Source organism: Anomalospiza imberbis, chromosome Z, assembly GCF_031753505.1.
Source record: "Anomalospiza imberbis isolate Cuckoo-Finch-1a 21T00152 chromosome Z, ASM3175350v1, whole genome shotgun sequence".
Lineage (NCBI taxonomy): Eukaryota > Metazoa > Chordata > Aves > Passeriformes > Viduidae > Anomalospiza > Anomalospiza imberbis.
The window spans coordinates 174,516-183,499 of record NC_089721.1 but is presented as its reverse complement, the minus strand read 5'-3'; positions in this window follow the sequence as shown (position 1 = coordinate 183,499).

The following is an 8,984-nucleotide window of genomic DNA, read 5'->3' as shown; positions in this document are numbered from 1 at the left end:
AGATGCCCTCCTGGTTGGACAGGTTCCCAAAACGGAGCGAACTTTGAGCCGCTCCGAGGCGCCTGTGTGAGTACAGGTACGGAATAAAGTGATGCCAGCCATCAGTCGGCACAGAATGGAACTAGAGGTAGAGCTTGGCCACCAGACAAAAAAAAATAACTCTCTGAGAATGTTAATGGGGAAGAAACTTGACCTACAAAGTATGGGCCGCTGGGGATTTGTTTTATTTTTTCTGAGGAGAAGACAAATTTTTTGCTAAGTGCATTTTGCTGGTTAGTGGTTTCTCACACCAAAATCTTCCCTTCGGCTGCACAGGGTGCAGCAGGGGATGCACGGGGATCTGAGCTTTCCGAGCACTTAGGAGGGCCCACGTGACGCATTTCAGTGCGACAGCCTGGTGCTGCGAGTCCTGCCTCGGACAGCTGCCGATAGACCAGCAAATTCCAGCGGGGAGGGGAGGGCTGGGCAGGAGCTGGGAGCTGGGAGCTGGGTGTCCCGCGGAGTGACGCTGCCCGGCACCTCCAGCCACACGGACTCAGCAAGGGCTCAGCTCCCACCCACCTCTGCTGCGGGAAAAGGAATCAAAGGCTTTCCTCCTGACAAAGATCTCGGGAAGAAAACAACGGTCCCTGTGGCATGAGATTCGTGACCGGCCACTTTGCTCCCAGCTTCTGTGGGAGATGCTGGTGTCAGCAGGCAACTGTGTGTAAATAGATGAAGACACAACTGATCTACTGTACCTTCTGTTTTCATCCACACTTCCGAGCACCTTAATAATTAATCAGCTAACAAGAGTTTGTATATGGAAGAAATGTTCTATACTTATACTTAACCCAACTCGGCAGCTTTTTAAATGGGAGATCTGTTTTCAGTGCCATACAAGACAGCCTCTGCTTTCCTCACCATCCTGCCGCTGTGCTGCCTGGCTCAGCGGCGCTGCTGACATTTGTAAGAGAGAAACTGCTGTATTTAGTACTGCAAGGCCCGTATTTAACTACTGCTATATGAATTATTTGTACCCTTTTAACAAGCAACCCGCTAAACGCTCTGAGATGTGAAGAAACTCGTGTGAGGCTCTGATATCTAGCAGTAAACTGTTGCTGGGACCAGGTGCAGGTTTAGCTGTAGTAGGCCTTGACAAGCCCAAAAACGTGTTCCTACTGTGAAGGTCTCACATCGGGGTGATGGAAAAGCCACTGCTCCAGCCGATCAGCACTGGTGTGAAGGCAGCCAGCTGCAAGGATGGGATGGGGTGCAAGTCCAGGGGCAGGGGTGGGGAAGGCATTTGGAAGGCAAAGCTGATGGAGAAGGCCTCAGAAAGGCAAAGCCATTTGTCTCCGGTCTTTGCTTTGAGTGTTTGGATGTCCCCCAGAGTGGTTTAGAAAGGGGAAACAGGACAAAGACAGAGGTTTGGTTTCTGGAGTGTTGTAGATGATTGATATACCTCAACTAAAGCTCAGCACTTTCACTGGTGGTGGGGGATATTTCAATGGCAGGAGCAGCCGCCCCTGCGCTGGAGCAGATCCAACCCGCCCCGGCAGCCCACGGCGGGTTGCCCACAGTCCTCCTGCCCACAGTCCCACTGCCCACAGTCCTGCTGCCCATGATCCCACTGCCCATGATCCCACGATCCTGCTGCCCATGATCCCACTGCCCATGATCCCACGATCCTGCTGCCCATGATTCCACTGCCCATGATTCCACTGCCCACAATCCCACTGCCCACGGTCCCGCTGCCCACGGTCCCACTGCCCACGGTCCTGCTGCCCACAGTCCCACTGCCCACAGTCCTGCTGCCCATGATCCCACTGCCCATGATCCCACGATCCTGCTGCCCATGATTCCACTGCCCATGATCCCACTGCCCACAGTCCCACTGCCCACAGTCCTGCTGCCCACGATCCCACTGCCCACAATCCCACTGCCCATGATCCCGCTGCCCACAGTCCCACTGCCCACAGTCCTGCTGCCCATGATCCCACTGCCCATGATCCCACGATCCTGCTGCCCATGATCCCACTGCCCACAGTCCTGCTGCCCATGATCCCACTGCCCATGATCCCACTGCCCACAGTCCTGCTGCCGATGATCCCACTGCCCATGATCCCACTGCCCACGATCCCGCTGCCCGCGATCTCACTGCCCATGATCCCACTGCCCACAGTCCCACTGCCCACAGTCCCACTGCCCACAGTCCTGCTGCCCATGATCCCACTGCCCATGATCCCACGATCCTGCTGCCCATGATCCCGCTGCCCAAAGTCCCACTGCCCACGATCCCACTGCCCACGATCCCACTGCCCACAGTCCCACTGCCCATGATCCCACGATCCTGCTGCCCATGATCCCGCTGCCCACAGTCCCACTGCCCACAGTCCTGCTGCCCATGATCCCACTGCCCATGATCCCACTGCCCACGGTTCCACTGCCCATGATCCCACTGCCCACGATCCCGCTGCCCATGATCCCACTGCCCATGGTTCCACTGCCCATGGTTCCACTGCCCATGATCCCACTGCCCACAGTCCCACTGCCCACGATCCCGCTGCCCATGATCCCACTGCCCACGGTTCCACTGCCCATGATCCCACTGCCCACGATCCTGCTGCCCATGATCCCGCTGCCCACGGTTCCACTGCCCATGATCCCACTGCCCATGGTCCCACTGCCCACGGTCCCGCTGCCCACGGTTCCGCTGCCCATGATCCCACTGCCCATGATCCCACTGCCCATGGTCCCACTGCCCACGACGGTCCTGCTGCCCACGGTCCCCCTCAGCCGTGCTGGCACCCCGCAGCAGCCAGCAGCGGCTGGAGCTGGGCCTGCCGGGCTCGAGGGAGGCGTGCCAGAGGAGGAGAAGGCGGAGGGAGCCTGGGCTGTGTCCCACGGGCGCTGAAGGAGGACCCCATCCATCCCGGTGGGAGAGGCGCGGCGCTGCTGGCGGTCAGTGCCCGGAGCCAGCAGAGGCCGGACCCGCAGGAGGAGAGCAGCTCGGTGACCCTGGAAACTCTTCTGGCAGACGGAGCAGCGCCGTGCTGCCATGGGGCTGGACACGAGAACTCTGCCTGCGCAAACCACGCCAGCGCTCTCCTCGCCAGGCGGCGGTGGCCACGTCCCCGGAAGCCAGAAGCCATTTCCCATGGGCTGTCACTTCTTCTCCCGAGGCCTGCAGGACTATTTATTACGGCCATGAAAGAAACAGTTTTGCTTTTGAGTGTTGTCTTGTGGGCCCACAATTAAAGTGTAAAACGGACTCAGTAACAAGCAAACGGAGCGTGTTGTCGCCGCTCTGGATTTTCCATCTCGCTTTGTGAGCTCTTACTTAATGTTGTTCTAAAAACTCAGCATCACCTGCTGGGAAAAGGGGATAAGAGGGATGGCTTTAATTTGTTACCTGAGTGTGCTTAGCTGATCACAAGCCAGATCTGTCTCTCATTTGCAGAAATAAAATGTAAGGCCTGAGCCTTCCTTGCGTGGCAGTGTGCAATTTTAATATAAATTATTATTATTTTTATTGTGAAGCGTTTACTCCAGTTCTGGTGTCTAGGTTTCTTCTGCAAATCATAGAAATCATTCAGGCTGGAAAAGGCCTTTAAGAGTGAACACGAAGACCTGCATCGTATCACATCTTATTTGCATTCTGGGGTTACCTGGTGCTGGGCTGCTTCTCACCCAGCTTTGTTTTGGCAGGTTCAGGCTGTGTGAGCACTCGGGGTCACAGGGAGGGAATTTAGACACTGTCATCATCTGTGTCTCGCGCAGTTTGAAGAATCGTTTCAGTGCAAGACCACCCATCAGGTATCTCAGTAAATTTGCAGAGGGCATTCATTGAAAGAGACACAGAGCACTGCTGTTGCTGACGACACTGTGGTGTCATCACGTGGCCCTGGGACGGGTGCACGCCCTGGACCCAGAAATGTGGGCCCCAGCTCTTCTGGGTTTTATTTAAAGAACAACAGGTGGAGCAGAAAAATCCCTCCCTGAAACTGTGGGAGCTGCTCCTGGTGGCTCCTCGCCAGGATCTGCCATTCCACTACGGCCACCCACTGGCTGGAGCCTGGGAACCCATCGGGAAGGTGATTTAAAATCTCTCATAAATGTCAAAAAGATGCCTCCAACGGTTCTGTTGCTGCCCCAGTGATTGTTCTTCCTCAGTCACAAATATGTGACTATTTTTGCTGCAGTTTATTTTTAATCGCGCTGGCACTCAGCAGCTGTTACACCACCGCAGAGCTGCACTAACCAGGCCTTCAGTGCTTCACCATTGCTGTAACAAAAATATCCACTTCAGCTGCCTTTTAAAAGGGGCTTTGGGGACATCCTGGGAGGTTTTTCCCGTGCAAATCCCTCCCAGATCCCAGAGCAAAGCCACAACATAGTGTCAGTGAATTTTACAGGTGGGCTTTTTGGAGACTGGACTGCAAATGACCAGTTCTGCCCCTTGGAGCAATTTCATGCCACCATCTACAGTTTTTCAGAGCTTGCAGTGAGAGCACTGTATAGTGTGGCATGCAGACATTTCAGCTCTGAAATGTTCTTTCTTTTTCAGCTGGTTCTAAGAGGAATAGAAGAGAACAAATGCACCATATGGTGTTTGCTTGTGAATTGTTGCCTTTGACATTTTGAAAGGCAGAGTTTGATTTTGAAGCACTACAGTATTCGGGTGAGTGGAGTCCTCTCAAAGTGCATCTTCACTTTCTGAAGCTGTGCTCACCCCGGTGTTTTAAACTGCCATCTAGGCGCTGGGGAAGCTGGTTTATAACAATCATGTTGCTAAATTCACAGTAGGCTTTTATTTACTAAAATACAAAAGATTCTGCCTTAAAAAACACAGCCTTTTCACACAGGGCCTTACCCTGTCTGGTGCTGGCTTGTGGTGGAATAAAGTGTAACAAAAGGATCTCTGAATGGTTGCTTTCGTTAATGTTGCAGTGAAAATTAGGAGTTTTAGGAAGTTTATATGAATTTTTATGAAGCTTTGGAGAGAATGTACCTAAGGGCATCTTTGATAGCACAGGCTAGTCTGAAAAATAGAGTTAATTCCTGTGTAAGTCAACGCTGCATGAAGCGTTTGCATCCACCAGAGATTTCAAACTCCTGGGACATTTCTGCTAGTCCATCAGGCATTTCAGGAGCGAAGTGGGGGTCAGTGGAACAGCCTGAACCTGGCCAGATCCTGTGCCGAGGGGAGCTGCAGCTCCAGGATCAGCACCCACCTGGCTGCGAGCAGGGCTGGGGACGGAGCCGCCGGCGGCCTCGCCTTTCCGTGAGCTCAGCCCGCTGCTCTCGGAGCGATGGGGTGGGTTAGTGCCGTATGGATGGGGGGCAGGATGGCAATTTAGTGCTGAAATGCTCCCTTTAAAATGCGTGTCTGTCTGTCTGTCTGTCCCTAAACCCTGCTGGCCACCGCAGCGCCAGCAGCGGCGCTCAGTGAGGAGTCTCCCATCACACGAGGTCAGTGCCGCAGCTCCCGGTGGCTCCCACCTGAGGACCCAGAGGCAGTGACATTTCCCCAGGAAGCAGTGACATGCAGCGAGGGAAGAAAACGCTTTCAGCCTGAAGTGTCCTTCCTGTGTCCTGCAAATCGCTGTGCCCACGAGCAGCTGGATGCTGGGAAGCCACCAGTTATCCAGGTAAGTCCTTCCCTAAAACACTCCGCAGTTTAGGAGGGGAAAGGGGAGAGGAGACCTGCCGTGTGCAAGGCCTGGACTCGGCCAGGCACAGCAGAACTCGCCTCTGTGTGTGTGCACATAAACACAAGCGTTCCAGGTGCTGAACACCTGGATCAGGACTCCAGACTGGGAAGGCTTGTTTCCAACCTCACAGCTCCATCTTGCCTTCTCACGGCAAAGGTCAGCCACATCTCCTCACCCTCCTTCACCCGAGGAGATGGGAATTCCTCCATTAGGAGAACTTCTCTGTGCTGTTGTAGGGATAAAACAGACAAGAGGTCAGCAGACCACAAGTGAAATGCACAGAGGATCTGAGCTCTGCTCATACAAGCCACCTGCTTTTCCAGCTTGCTGGAGGTGGTTGATACTGGAGTTATTCCATCCCTGAGCAAGTAGCCCACGTTTTTATCGGAGCTGGATGTATGGGATGAGTGTGGATGTGCAACACTGGCGTCCTACCAAGGAACACTCCTCAGTCCCTAGAGCAGTCCCCGCAGGGGCACAGCAGAGCCTCGCCTGAGAACATCTCCTCAGGCTCCAGAGTCAATCCTTGGGCACAGCTGGGTGTGAGGAAAGCTGGGCAAGGCAAGAGGGACACTTGTACTGCTGCTGTCTGTCCACTGTAGGCACAGAGTCCTCAGGGAGGTCCATAAAGCAGAGAGAACCCTCCTGGGAACAGTTAAATACAAATTGGAGGGGCCTCCAGATTTCCTTGTGTATCCCATGGAAGAGTCGTCCGTGAAAGGAAGGAAGAAGAAAATCCTCTCTCTCCAGAGAAGATGGTATGCGATGTTTACTCATTATGGGCTCAAAAGTCTGTCACTGCAGCAGAACAAGGCTGCACATTGGGGTGCTCCTGCCACTAACTCAGCCTGCTGAGCAGCTCTGTGTCCCACAGCCCAGACAGCTCACCACCCCGTTCCTACAAAAGGATGCAGAGGAATCAGCTTTTCTGCCCAAAATTAGCAGCAGATCAGGGGCTCACGTTGCCTGTGCACGTTTCTGAGCCGTGTACATCTCATCCCACTGCCTGCTTCCAGAGCTGTGCCCCAGCATCCTCTGAGTGCCACCGGTGCCCGGGGGAGCTGCCCCACGGCCCTGGCAGCAGGAGAGACCTGTGTGGGGACAGGGACGTGGCAGTGGTGTCTGCAGAGAGCTGGGTGGCAGTCACTGTGTCACCCCTTAATCCTCAGACAGGCGGGGATGGATAAACAAACAGGGAACCAAAGGCCACGGTGGCAGAAATGTCAGCCTTGAGCCGCTGAGCAACACGCTGAAATATTTAACCAGGGAGGCATTGGCAGCAGGAGCCCCCGGTGTCTTCCTTTGGCTGTGACTCCCGTGTCTCCAGAGGCACGGAGTGACATTTCACACGACCGAGCTTGGCTCGTTAAGAGCCAGACGTGAGCAGACCTGCTTGTCACCTCTGCGCTGGACAAGGGGCTGCTCCTGCAGCAGGTACTGTGCCACTCCAAATTACATCCCTGGAACACAGGAGCTGTCAGTAAAGGCTGAGCTGCTCCCTCCTCTCGTCTGCCACTTTGAGCCGCTCCCCCAGGAGCCACACGGTCCCTCTGTGCTGCTGGATCTTCACAGGAGCATCACTGTGCTCACACTCCTCTTCCATCAGCCAGCCCTGGTGTTCCAAGTCTGTGCTTAGGAGCCTGGCTGAGCTGCTCTGGGACTTGCTCTGCAGCCTGCTCCTCCCTGAGCTCTGCTGAGCTCTGTGTGCATGTCCTCGATCTCACTTGCAAAATAGGACAGGGTGGGAGGGGTGGTGAAAAAAAAATGCTTTGAGTCTCACTGATGAAAAGAGTGAGGTGTGATCCGGTTTTCTCTTCCTGCTGTGAAGCTTTTATAGAATCGTGGCATGGTTTGGGTTGGAAGGTACCTCTAAAGGCCACCTGGCTCAGGGCACTGAAGCTAAAACGAGTGTCAGCCTCAGGGAACCCAGCTCCTGCAGCAGCTTGTCCAAGGGAGGGCAGGCACGGAGCCCACATGTCCCGGCTGCTCCGGCTCACCGCGGGCTGAGTCCCTGCTGGGCCCACAGAGCTCTCTGCTCAGCAACCACCGTAGAAGAGCCAGGATCTCTTCTCTGAGGACAGAGAAAAGAGGGTGTGAAGGGAGAAATCCTGGGAGGGGAAGCCATGGAAGAGCAGAGTGGTGGACTCAGGGAGCGCCAGCGGGAGCCTGTTTCCAGCTGAAGTGTCTGGGGTGCAGAACTGCAGCCAGACAAAGGTCTCCTTTCGGGCGATGCCCTCGAGCCAGGGCTGGCACTCCGCAAGGCAGCTCTTTCCCGGCCGCTGGCAGGTGGGAATAGCCGCGTTTCCTGCCTCAAAATGATTTCAGAGTCGGGCAGCTCCTGGGGCCGTGAGCCGTCTTAGGCAAGGACAGGCCGCCCTCTGCAGGGAAGTTCATCAAACTCGGGTTCCTGCTTTCCCCCTCCACTGCCTGGGTTAACCCCACACAGATCAACCCCAAAATGGTGCCACCCCAGGGCCAGAGCCCTGCTCTCACCTGACATCCTCCAGCAGGCTTCCATTTCCAGTGCCTGTGACGCACACAAGATTTGCAGGAAGGTGCGCCGGCGGTCCGTGATTTGACACCAAGCTTTTCCCCCTGCTGGGGAAAATAATGGGATCACACCTGCCGGGATATGTGTAAGCTGCAAGGAGCAGGTGTAGGTCTGGGTTTGCAGGGTGGTGAGTGCTCCCTGCTCCTGTGAAGAAAGCCAGGAGGTGTTTAGTCCTGCTGGATGGCATCTGGCAGGTTTTCTCCAGCGAAGCATTTCAGCACATCATCCCCAGGAAGGTCGGCAAAGTCATTTAAGCCAGCTTTGTCGCCTTGCATGCGAGTGGCTGTGCACTTCGCTTGCTTGGGTTGGTATTTTGGCAGCAGATGTTAGAACAGAAAAGGAAATTTTGCTGTTCCTGGAGACCCGAGCCCGCACTGGCCAGGCCTCCGGGGTTGTATCGGCGTGGCTGAAGAACGTCAGTTCCCATCCTCAGCTCAGACAGCACGTTCAGTGTCCCCTCGGACAAGGGCGGCAGAAGGGATTGAACCACGTTCCTCTCCCCGGGTAGGACTGTGCTGATGGGTGCCTGTTAAACCAAGTGGCTTTTAAAACCCGAGAGAGACTCATCACTTGTAACAATATCAAAAATTAGTGTTGCAAGCTGCTTTTGGTCTTACAGAGGGCAAAGTTATGATCTCTTGGAGGAGCTCAAAGTGAGAAGTCGGAACCTTTCTGAGCAGTAACCTGGTGCCGTAGCTCTCGGAGCTCTGCATCTCTCCAGGTATTTGGGGCAGGGA